This window comes from Manis javanica, chromosome 7 (assembly GCF_040802235.1).
Source record: "Manis javanica isolate MJ-LG chromosome 7, MJ_LKY, whole genome shotgun sequence".
Classification (NCBI taxonomy): domain Eukaryota; kingdom Metazoa; phylum Chordata; class Mammalia; order Pholidota; family Manidae; genus Manis; species Manis javanica.
The window spans coordinates 69,681,853-69,694,957 of record NC_133162.1 but is presented as its reverse complement, the minus strand read 5'-3'; positions in this window follow the sequence as shown (position 1 = coordinate 69,694,957).

The following is a 13,105-nucleotide window of genomic DNA, read 5'->3' as shown; positions in this document are numbered from 1 at the left end:
ATTTTTTAACTTTAAAATGGATAATGATAGCAAATCTGTAAACTGATTAAAAGAAAGTACAGATGAGAGGAGAGACTGGTAATGAAACAGAATAAAGAAGAAAGAAAATTCCTGAAGACAGCAAGAAGTAAAAGCATCCAGAGGGCAGGTGGATAAATTGGTATTTAATAGGAATTAGAAAATCTTATTTGCAACAGGATTGAAGAAGATGGGTTCAAGCAGCTTTATAAATGTGCCATAAGGGATTTGAGAATATTCATGTGCCTGACTTATGTTTTCCCAGTGACTTATGAAACAAGACCATTAGTTGAGAATCAGGAGAGAGATGAGAGACAGGAGGTGATTAGAACAGAGAAGAAGGTTGGAAAGAGTTACTTTGAATAATAGGAAAGCAAGCTTACCAGAGAAATGTAATAGGGTTGCTAAAGAGTGTTAAAAGTCAATCTCAAGTTTGTGTGCATGAATGTAAGGAAGTTCAGTCAAGCTGGATGGAAGATTTCCTCCAGCAAGGATCAGATCATAAAGGTTTGGCATTAGGTAGGTGATCTGAATGAGGAGAGGAAAGGGAGAATACTTTGAGAAACCATGAGGGAAGGAGGTGAGATTCTTGACTGGTAAGAGGAAGAAGATGGAGGGTTCTGAAACATTTGGATTTCAAGAAAATGGCAAGTCCTCAGAGAAATCGTTGTGTGGTGCACCTGGGCAGTTCTTCCTGGGGATCACTGGGCACCAGCATGGAAATAGAAAGCACTGACTATATGAGCTTGGTTCCATGAGCTTTTCAATACTAATTTGCATGCACACTGGGTGAATGACCAGAAAAGCTTCCTATACTCACTCCCTGATATTGTGAAATACTTTAACTTTTGGTATAACCCCACATGGGGGATTCTCAAGAATTACTGAAATTGAATTTCTCATTTGCCTGAGGCTGTAGATTGGGACAAACTAATTTGATTGTACCCAAACATGGAAATCTAATAAATCTTAAGCACCACTCTTTGTGGATTTTGAGTCATATGTGGTACTCTATGATGGAAATATCAAGTGAAATGAGAGTTATAATAAAGGACCTGGTTTCAACTGGGTGGTCAAGGAAGACCTTTCTGAGAAAGTGACATTGAAAGTGAATTGCAGGATGCATAGAAGCTAAGCAGCTGAAGAGAGGAAGGAAAGAGTGGAAATCTCCAAAAGAGGAACTAACTTAATGTCTTCCGTGATCGTAAAGTTTATGTGGGTGGTGCATAATGGACACATGGAAGAGTGTACTGATATGAAGGAGCATTCTGTGGACAGGGTTCAGGGTATATAGAGCCCTACAATGAGAAGCATAAAATGTCCTTTTGGCAGATTCATGGAGAAAGATTTGAGCAGAGGCTAGAAATAAGATATCCATTTAAAAAACTGCTAGTACAGTAGTCCATTGGAGAAATGAAAGATGTTTATGGAAATGATGCAGTGATAGAAAGAAGTCGATAGATTCAAGACCTATCCTGACAATGGAATTTATAGTACTGAAATAAGGAAGAAGTTATCAAGTAACTCCCAAGTTTGTAGCTTGGGCTAATCTATGGAAGTTCATGACTTTAGATAAGTAACTATTCAGAGGAACAGATTTCATTTATGTGGAAGGGAATTCTAAGATGGCAAGTTTTTAAATTTTTTTCCCCTCAAATGTTTAAGTTTGAGAAGTCAATGAAATGTTTTACATGAAGTTGGCTAAATGATTCCAGAGCACAGGGGAGGGGGCTGAGTTGGAGATTTGCCTTTCAAATTGTCAGTTTAAAGATGCTTTTGTCTATAGGAATAGATGAGGCTATCTAGGGGTAAGGTATATGAGAAGAGAAGGAGATTCAGGATTAAGCCCATGAAACTCCAATATTTAAAGACTGGTAGAAGAGGTGGAGCCAGCAAAGGAGACCAAAAAGGAGAAGCCAGAGAAGCAGAAAGAAAACCAAGAGATTGTCATTAAAGAAGCTAAGGAAGAGAATGGCCCAAGGAGGAGAGTCTTCTCTGCTAGTACAGTACAAACATAGCCCTTGACAATGTGTAAGTGAATGAGCCTGGCTAGGTTCCAGTTAAACTTCATTGACAAAATATGTGGTGGGCTGTAACTCGCCAATCCCTGACACGGAGTACTGTGGAAAAGCCTAGTAAGGTGAGAACTCAAAGTTGTTCATTTGGTTTAGTGGCAGTAAGATCATCGCTGCCCTTATTAGGATTCTTTTCAATTAATTAGTGGGGGCAAAGGCCCTATTGGTATTGACTGAATAGAGAATGGGAAGTTAGGAAGTAGAAGCTGTTTGCAATTTACTCTTATGAAATGTAATTTTTAGGAGAAGAGAACTAGGGCAGTAGCAAGAAGGAGGCATGGGGCTAAGGTAAATGTGTTTTGTTTGCATTTTTAAAAGAAACTAGAGTGAGCAGAATAATCCAGAAGAATAGAGTGTAAAGTCCCCTAAAGAAAAGTGGAATTGGAAGAGATCCAGAACAATAATGAGAATTTGGTTTTTGGACACATCTCCCTCTGTGACAGGAGGGAGAGTGAGGGCGATGGCAAGCACGGTGAGTTTGTTAGATGAGAAGATGAGAATCGTTGCTTCTGACAACTTCTATTTTTCTTTATGAAGGACCATAAAAAAAAAATCACTGTAAGTGAGGAATAGGTTGTGTGGGAGAGGGGAGAAGAAAAAGAAATCAGAGATTTGAGAAAGTTATGCTATGGCTACCATAGCTCTCTTGATTATGTGTCTGTTGTTTGGGTATTTAGGATATTCCTGTTTTCTGATATTTAAAAAAAAGTGTGTCAAACTACACATAAGCATCAGCAACTTAAAATAATTTTACCCATCTGTGTGTCTACCGTGACCAGAAGAGGACTCTATGCATGGTGGATATTCAGTAAATGTTGGCTGATGAATGGATGAAGGACTGAATGAATTCAATTTGCCAGGTAAAAGGAATATACAAAATCTGTTTTTTTATTAAAGAATGAGCAAGTAGATTGAATTAAATCATCAAGCTTGATTGAATGTTTTAGCCTGGAAAAGATGTGAACATCTTTTAGATTTATTAAATTGCTCTGGAAAAGGGAAATACTAATTATTTGTAGAATTAGTCACTGAATCTGCCTCCCAATTTTCTTACTAATAGCTTCCTTAATGATAGTCATGAAGACAATCACCATAGATCCAAGGAATTCATCCAAACTTCATCAATCCAAAATCCTGTAAGAGAGATTAAGTTGATCAGACTTCTTTCACTTTACATTCTTTCAGAATGAGCTAGCATTAAGCTTCAGAATTATGTATGCTAAACTCTCTGCTATGCTCAGTCACATATACTCTAATCCACTGGTGGTGTGGGGACCCCGATTTTAGAAAGTGGAAATTTTATTAATCTTAATGCAATAATTCACACTGGATTGCATATCTGGTAAATTACAGCATTTTCAGCCAGGCTATCATTCTAAGATTTTTCTCTATTAATTGAGTTTTAACAAGTGAATGCATTAGTTTTAAACAATTAAAAATAATCCTTTAAGGAAAGAGAAGTAATGAAAAGTAGAATTTTTTTTCTAATTCTGAGAATCTATCCTAAGGAAGTTACCATAAATAGAAATTTTTGTGTTATGAAGACAATTCCATATATCGATTTTTTAAAATAGCAGATCATTTTGTAATAATGTATTAAGCAGAGTGGTAGAAATGTGCACAAACCATCATGGAAGCTTCAAGGAAGGGGTTCAGGAGACAATGGGCCAGAAATCCTCCCTGAAGGCAGAGATGTGCGGTGTGCAGGCTGAGGGTTACAGGGTGAGGGAGTAGGTCAGCTGAGGAGCGTAGCTGGTGGTAGACTGTGACTTCTTAGGTTAAACCAAGAGTCAACAGCCTCACTTGGCCATGAAGACACATGACTGTAATGACTTATTTTTTTTAGATCTGTAATTATTTTGAAAATTTCCCTGGTAACCTAACTGCAAGAAACTAATCACCTTCAACGTGGCCTCCCAGTTATGGCCAAAGACTTTCTGGGGCATTTTCTCACACTTTTCTCTAGCAGACATTTCTCAGCTTTTTTTAAATTTAATCATCCATCGTAGATTGTTGGGGCCGTCTCCTTGCTGGTTTCTCTAGACCACTCATGTCTCCACCTAAGTCACCACTGTGGTGTGGTGGGACATCTCTCCAAAGTGCAGATTTGATCATGCCTCATCTTCATTTAAAATTACACACTTTGGTTCTCATTACTACATCCTGGGTCCTTAGCAAATTTCCATGCCAATTCCTCCCTCTGTGGGTATAAAGAGAAGGCTCGATGTTACTTAATATTGTCACATACTTACTACTTACACTATTTACTTAAAACAAAAGCAACTTTACTCTTTTTCTTTGTATGCCATAAAAATAGTATACTATAAAGCCCTTAGCTTTTTTTCCCCACTTAACAATATATCCTGGAAATTGTTCCCTGTCAGTGCATATTGACCTTTTGCATTGTTTTTCACAGTAGCACAGTATTTCATTATGTGAGTGTAGTTCATTCAGCCAGACCTCTGTTCATGAATATTTTCACTTCTATCTTATGCTATTACAATCAGTGCCTCAATCAACAATCTTGGGCATATTTGAGGAGGTACGTATGTTTCTGTGTATTTAGAAGCGGCTGGATTGTTGAAAGGTGAATTCATACATAATCTTGCCTAGATAGTGCCCAATTCTCTTCCACAAAAATGTTTCTCCTTTTTCAATTCCAGCAGCAGCATATGAAAGAGCCTACAGACCCACCAAAACTGAGTCTAATGTCATGCTTTTGGATATTTTCCCATCCTATAGTTAGGAAATACTATCTCACGGTTTTCATTTATTTTTTCTTAATATCAATTTAGATTGAGCATCTGTTCATGTAAAGATCCATTTGCTTACCTTTTCTTGGTAAAATATCTCTTCATGTTTTTTTTTCTATTTTTTTTCTTTCATGTCTTTCCATTTTGATGTTTTTGTTAATTTTTAAGAGTTCTTGCTTAATTTAGCAGATTAGTCTTTTTTCAGTGATGCAAGCTTGTAAATATGTTTATACAGTGTCATTTGACTTTCCTATATGTATTTTTTGCCACTTAAAGATTTATTTTTATGTGATCAATATAATCAGTCTTTCAACCTACTGCTCCTACATTTTGACTTATGTTTTGAAGTTTCCTATACCCCTGAATTATAAAGAAAAACTTACTTGTGTAAGTTATCTTTTTCTAAGTGGTATCTAGTGGTCAGAGCAACATATTTTATATTTGCTCATTGTTGCAAAAGAAACTGAAAGAATATGAGAGACTGGCTCTATTAGGATAGTGATAGGTGAGAAAGCAACAGAGGGGCTGTGTTTTATATATTCAAAAATTAAATCAAAATGAAAAATATCAAACCTAAATTGAATATAAATCAAAACAAATTAACCTAACTATATCAAACTGACAACTGAATTACACAGAGGAAGCAATTTAAGTACCTTTTTGCGCAAAGCACTCTAACTATACTCCTTTGGTGGGATGCATTCTACAGACAAAACAAGGTGTGTGAACACCAATGCAGTCATGATAAATTTTTAAAAATCATAATAAATCTGGCTTCTCACTGGCCAGATTTAGGACAATTTGGACATCTGAAAGAATAGTGACTAATTGATATAACACATTGAATAAAATTATTTATGTATTTCCAGTCACATAAAAACTGAATGAGTGAAAGAGAGGAAAAGGAAACCCCTCTTACTCAAAACTACACACTAATTAATGGAGAAAATGTGGTATAATTATAAAACCATTATTTTGAAAACTCCAATGTAATAATTTCTGGCATGCTAACCTCACTGTATATTGAACAAGTTATTCAAGTGGTGGCAAAGGATAGCCCACAGATTGATGCCCTGGTTAACTGGAATAATGAAGTGATACATAAAAGAATAAAATCCTACATGCTTCTGTTAATTTGTTTGCAAAAAATGGCCCATTGTCCCCTTCCCTGTGTCTATTTCCCTTTGCAATGTGCCTTTGCAGCAAAGTGCCATCAAGAAGTGGGGTCTATTTCCTCATTCTTTAAATCTAGATTGAATTTTGTGACTTCCTTTGGGCAATGGAACACAGCAAGGGGTGATGTTCTTCAGTCTGAGCCTAGCTCTCAAGAGGCCTGTGTGTTTCTGCTCACTCTGTTGGATTTCTGCCACACTGTGAGGACACCTTAGGACTAACCTCCTGAGGATGGGAGACCACAGGGAAGAGTTGCTCTAGCTATCACAGACAAGCCCCAGATATGTAAGAGATGCCTGCCAAGATCAGCTCAGGGAGCACCAGTCCAGTGGTTGCCATCCTCAGGGGCATGAGTGAACCCTGCTGAGAGATGTGAGCCCATCCTGCCCACGTCTGCCCGGACAGTCTCCGCACTCCTTGCTTTTAAGTCTTGCATATATATTTTTATACTGTTTCCATTTTAAACTACATTAATGTTTTATATATTCAAAAATTAAATCAAAATGAAAAAAATCAAACCCTTAAATTGAATATAAATCAAAACAAATGAACCTAACTATATCAAACTGACAACTAAATTACACAGAGGAAGCAATTTCTTTTTGAGGTGGCTTTTTACAAAGCAAAATCTAACTGATTCAGACATGGGCCTAAGTGCAAAGGATGATTGGTTTGGGGACCAGGTAGCTAGAAGTAGCTGGAAAAATAATGAGCAATTACTCAAAGCTTGAAAAACTGGTGAAGTAATTATTACTGGAGTCTAGAAAAATTATGTCCTTTGTTACGTAGTTGTGAAATCCTTGGCCAAGTGTTAGGTACATTTAAAAAATGTACCTAATGAACTTGTCAGTTGGCTTATTTTAGCTGCATATAATAAGGAACTGCAGGGGATACATGAGCTAAAATAAGAACTGTTAAGTTTGCAAGTACAATTTAGAGGGACAACAGAGGAGCCAGGACTTGCAGGGATAGAAAATGAAACTATTTCTTATCTCTAGTCTTCTCAGCCAGTGAAAGAATCTCGAGGTAGAATATCGCCTAAGGGTGTAGAGCAAATCAGGACTGTTCCTTTAAGATTCTTTGTCAAGATATCTGAAAGATTAAGGAGACATCTAGAAGAAACTTTCAGCTAGAAAAATGATGTATAGGAATCTTAAAGGCACTGTCCCAGAATATTGCCATGGCCATGCTGTGAGTTAGATAAAAGAGACAGAGGCATGACTTGAAAACAGTGGTAGTAGGTGTGGCTTTTTCCCAAATGGAGTAGAATATACTCAGATACATAGAAAGCCCACAAGGTTTCAAGGGACTTGTAATTGCAGAAACATTACTAGCTAAGTTCAAAGGACACAGATTTTATAAATTGCATGGGAAGGAAGCAGGTTGAAAAAAGTTACTCAGATGCAAGCACAAGTTATTTCTTATATAAAAGAAAGTATTTCAGTGGGTAAAGTTGAGATCCCAGAGGACAAGGACAATTGCATTGGAAACAATGAATTTGTGAGCCATTTCTAGAATTAAAGGACTAGAGGCCATTCTCAGGGAGTAGATCTAGGCCATAATCAAGAAACATTGCCTACTCCTGTTTTTGAGGATCTGGCAACATTTGCTCAGTGGGAATTTAGAATTGCTATGGACCAGAAGCTGCCATGCATGCACTCCCATTTTCCCCCTTTATATGGAAGCATCTATTGTGGTTTTTCCCAGTCTCTGTCTCATCATTATTTGTTGAGTGTGTGAAAGCAAATATCTTGTACTAAATGTAGGTCAAGAAAAGCCAGAATTTAAGAGAGGGAGCATGATTGTATGCGGCTTTTGGAGGTGTCAGGCAGAATGAGTATCTTTTTTCATATGGAAAGATGATATGTAATTTTGGCCAGAGGAGGAGACTGTGTTAGATTATTTACAAAAATAGTGACAATTTTTCTTCTTTTGCATTCATGCCCTATTGTTCTTCCCATCAAAATACGAGGTCCATTTCCCTTCTTCTTGAGTGTGAGCTGGTCTTGTGACCTGCTTTTCCCAGTACAACCAGCACAGTGTCAATGGGCCCAGTCTTAGCTCAAGCCTCACAAGGACTTGCACATTTCCTCTCAGTATCTTGGATCCCTTCCCACCTACAGAAGAACAAGCCCAAACCTAGCCTGCTGGGTGGTTAGAAACCCTAAGAGGCAGAGTGAGCTCAGGTGTTCTAGCCAAGACCAGAGACTGACAATACAGCTTAGTTAAAATCAGCAAAGCCAGCCCTCCCCAGCTGACCTGCAGCAGACTGCAAATGCCTGAGTGGATCCCACATGAGAATAGCTGAGCCAGGCTCACTTTTACCAATAGAACCTCACAGCTGACCTGCACGTGCAGGACATAATAAATGGTTGTTGATGAAGCCATTAAATGTTGGGAGGCCTTTTATTTATTTATTGTTTTGTATGCCATAAGAACCAACAAACTCAATGCTAAATGTTGTGGAACAGAAAGATAAATAAAAATACGTGTTCCAGATGGTATCGCTGGTCATTGGAATCAATGGCAGCAACTACTTTCTTTGGATATTTTATTGTATGAGAAAAATCAACTTCTCTTTATTTCAGCCACTGTAAGTAGGTTTTTCTGTTACTTACAGCTGAATTAATGTGAAAGAGATGCATCAACTTTTTGTCCTGAGTGCAATTCTCATTTTACTTGCCTTGAGCAAGTTCATCTAGATTTATCTAATGCCTTTCTCAATTCATAGAATAAAATAAATTCTCAGAAAGTATTTATTAAATGAATTGATGAGTATTTGGCCACCTCTTTCTGATGATCCTAGTATCTGTGTCTTCATCAAGCAACACTTCTCAGCTCCAGTTCAATTATTTCCAATGGTCTCAGAGTCATTAAAGCTTATAAAAAAGCTCTCAACCAGGAGGTCTCATTCAGTTATTAGTTTTATGCTTTTTCAAAAACAGGAATTAAATATATTACGGTATTTATGTTGCAGTTTTAGCCTTTGTTTTTTTGCATAAAACTGCAAATAATTTTCTCATTGTTATTAACATCAGCTCATGCAAGTGGATGAAGAATTTGACTAGGACTCTACACTTTGCTTTGTCATAGAGTTCACTTTAAATTCACAAACTTTCTGAACTTAATCTATCAACTAGGAGTATTGCATTTTAATGCCTGGGGACTGTAGGGGTTATTTCTAGAACTCAAAGTGCTTGAGAAATCAGAGCCATATAAATGCATCATCTTATTATTCCTTCCTATTTTCTGTGTTCCCACACATACTGCCACACACTGGGGTCGGAGAATGTTTTATTATACAGAAAAGACTTTCAAATTAGACAAAAAACACAGAGAACTCCATGATAACCAAATTCAAATTTATTATACCTTGGTGAATTTTTCAACTGAGAAAGGCATTTCATCATAATGGTGGAGGCAGGGGCGTGGGCTTAAAGAAACTTGGGCAAATCATTTAAACTTAGTCCAGCTCACCTTTCTCACATCTACAATTGGGTCAGTAATAATCTGTTCCTCTTAGAGGGACATTCTGAGAAGACAATGGAAAGGGAAGAGCTTTGGGTATTATAAAAGATATGAAGCAGGAATTGTGTGTATATCAACCCACAAAATATGCATGCACCATCATACACTTTCTAACATCTCATAAAAGTCTGTGTTGAAGAAATGCCAACCTTCATTGAAAAAGGACAACATTTTTGTGCCTGAAAAGCTTGCTTTCCAATAAATAGTGAATATATGAGATTTGAGACACTTGCCAGTATCATGATCACTGCCATCCTCATTACTGTCAATGGTTTCTGTGTGGGTGCTTTTTGCAAGTTTGTCTTTCCTTCAAAGAATATATTTGCAGGACTTTAGGTTGCATTTATATGTTGCCATCTCTGATTATTAAATCAGTACTGAATGACCCTGACATGGTTTCAGGGATTACAATAGGACTTCATGTTCCCCAAATGCCTTGCTGAATGGCATGCTGCTGATCTAGGGTGATGGGAAGGCCCGTGGATTTGTAGTCACACTTGAATTTAGGTGAAGTTCTGTCACTTGGAGAGCTTTCTCTTGCCCTCAGATTGGAAGGGAAGCTATTGGTATGAATGGGGAAAACAGAAATTTTAAGAAAAGGCATTTGACCTCGATTAAATGGAAGTCACAAGGAGGTGCTCATGAGATGTAGAGATAAAGGCATCATGTATTCAAAGTAGAGACAAATATTGAGGTAATAAGTAAGATAATTGAAAAAACACATCTCAAGTTCTAGTCGAGAAGGAGGAATAAAGGAGAGGTTATATATGTGTGCTGGCGAAGATGGCTTATGAGAGGCCTTTATGCCTCAGGGAGGAAGAGATAGAGCTAACAATCAGCTTTTTATTTATGCAACATGACTGTCTCCCTGATTTTACCTACAACAGCTGAATACCAGAAGTCAGAAGTTGATCTTCGCTGCATTAGTGTTTGCGGGTGCTGTTTCAGATGCTCAGCATTTAGATGCTCAACACTGGGATCCTGCATTGTGGCAGGTGGGCTGGTACAGTCTGGTGGCACAATGACAACTGGCCCTGAAGTGTGAGAACAGACTCCCTCTGCCTTCATGGAAACCCAGTTTTATATATTTTGGACTTAGGGAAGAAGTATTCCCACCAACCTGCACCAGGTAATTTATGTTGCACAGTAACTTACACTTGCAGGTACTTGAGGAAAAATGCTCGCTTGTTCTTACTGCTGAAGAAATGATTTGAGAGGTGTTTTTCCCTTTTCTATCTTGTGATCTGAGCCTGGTTTCTTTGCTGAGGGAAGCCTTTTATTAAGTCATTTATTCACTTACTCATTCAACAAACATTTCTTGAGTATTTCATGTGAGGCATGTCGTGGTAAAGAAGACAAAATATTTCTGCCCTTATGGAGATTATAATTTAATTTGGAGAATAAGGAAAGAATAAAATCATTTAAGGTAGCGATGCATGTTGCACATGGTGATGAAGATGATGGTGGGAGGGGAAATTTTTAAGGAATTGGGATTTCTCTCCGAGGAGGGACAGACATGAACTGATTTCTGAATGAATGTACAGACATTATAGAAAAGGGCACAAATAATATCTCAAATCATTGGCCCTTTATTTTTTGTACATATACAAGATAGGGCCATTACATCAGTTCAGTGGCAATATAAAAGCAGAGATTCTTCTTACCATTCCTATCATCCATTTTTAATATGTTGGATTGTCATCTCATGATTTCAGAATGACTGCTGTGCCTTTAGGTATTACATAGGCATTCAAGTCAGAAAGAAAAAGAAATGGCAGTGTCTGTCAGAACTGGCTACATAATTGATGGGGGGCAGTGAAAAATGAAACTATGGTGCTCTTGTTCATAAAGCATGAAAAAAGTGACATTTTAAGGCACTAACAAAAACATCTTTTTCCTTTAAAAATATTTGTTACTTATAAAAGATAGCAGTGATACATGTGTAACAACACAACCTTACCAAATGCAAAAAATATTTTAGTGTCACAAATTTATATAAAACAATAAATACTAATAATGTGGTATCTTAATTGAGCATACTATTTTTCTGCCTTTTCTGCAATTTTATTAGATCATCAAAACTTATACCAGAAGTAAGTTCATTTTCAATTAATAGATTTGAAAGCAACACCAGTCAGTCTTGCAAATGCCAGACTAAAAATAATGTTTGATAATTTTTTTAGTTTTGAAAAGCGTCTTTCTGCTGATGCAACTGTCTCTAGAGGTATTAAGAGTATTTTATAGACTGTGAAAACATGGAAAAAATTTTCCAATAAATTATTTCAAAATAGAACATTTTGTACATCCGAAGTTGATTTTCATGGAACAATTTTTCTAAAATCAATTTTGTGTTAAGTCTGAATTTTATTTTAAATTTAAATTTGTACAATGGCATTTTCCTGTTTCTGCTGACATTTTCTGTGGCTTATGGAGGTTGAACAAGAAACTGAAAGTGGCTTCATGCTTTCTCTGTAATTCAAAGTATGCATTTATGTGGTTTATCATTGTATTTTCAATTAAAAAGAAAATAAATTTTGAAATGGTCTTCCTTATTAATCATTGGTCCAGTTGAAGCTTCATTTGAAAATAGTGTCCTTTTCTGCAAAATACCATGCTCTTTCAATTTAATTTCTATTTGATTTGCAATGTTGCAGTGGTTTTTGACACTGAAGATTCTAAATTCTCTGAAGGACCCAAATAACTCCCTGGTATGCTTTATTGCACTGTCCATGAAGACACTATTGTTTTGTAAGAATTTACTGACAAAGTTTACTGCCTGACTGCAGATGTTCCTGTCCTGGTGCTGAGGGTGGACTTAATATTTGTGCAGAGGCGGCAGTGAAGGGCTCTGGTGACAGAAGGCAAGCCAGCCTCCCACTGTATCCCAGCACGCAGCCCCTAAGCCTGCAGATGTCACTGATGCAGTGCATCTCCGCTGTGGCCTGGGCCCAGCTCCCTACCCCCACTGCCTTAGCATCCCTCGGTATTCCTGTTGCCCAGCAGGTGGACCTGGCTGCCAGGCCATTTGCTCAGTGCTTCCACTATCTGCCTAGTCTGCTGAGCTTGTGCTGTCCCCTGGAGAGTCTCTGCAGCTCATGGTCATGCTCTACTCTTCTAAGGACTTCACTTTGAATGTAGGTTCAAAGATATATTATTAAGAATTTCAAAAGGGCAATAGCAGAACATTAAACCAAGTAGGGAAGGGTGGGAGGGCCCTTCTGAGAGCAGACTCCAGGGACCACACTGGCTACAGTCTTGAAGCTAGCCCTGGTTCCTATGATATCTCTTTTTCTTTCTCTTTTTTTTGATCAGGAAAACAAGAAAATGTTCCTAGAAGTCTGTGCTTATCACTTGTTACACTGTCACATGGCCACGTCTTGCTGCTTGACACTCTGCAAGGGTGATTATATTCCAATTTCTGTAGTGGAGGCAGATAAGGGAGAAAGGACTTAGGAATGAGTGTTGGTTTAGCCAACCAAGAGTCTACTGTAAACAAGCACAAGAACATTTGTGCTAAAATGTAACAGGCTGGGTTAACAGTTAGTTCATCCTGAGGTG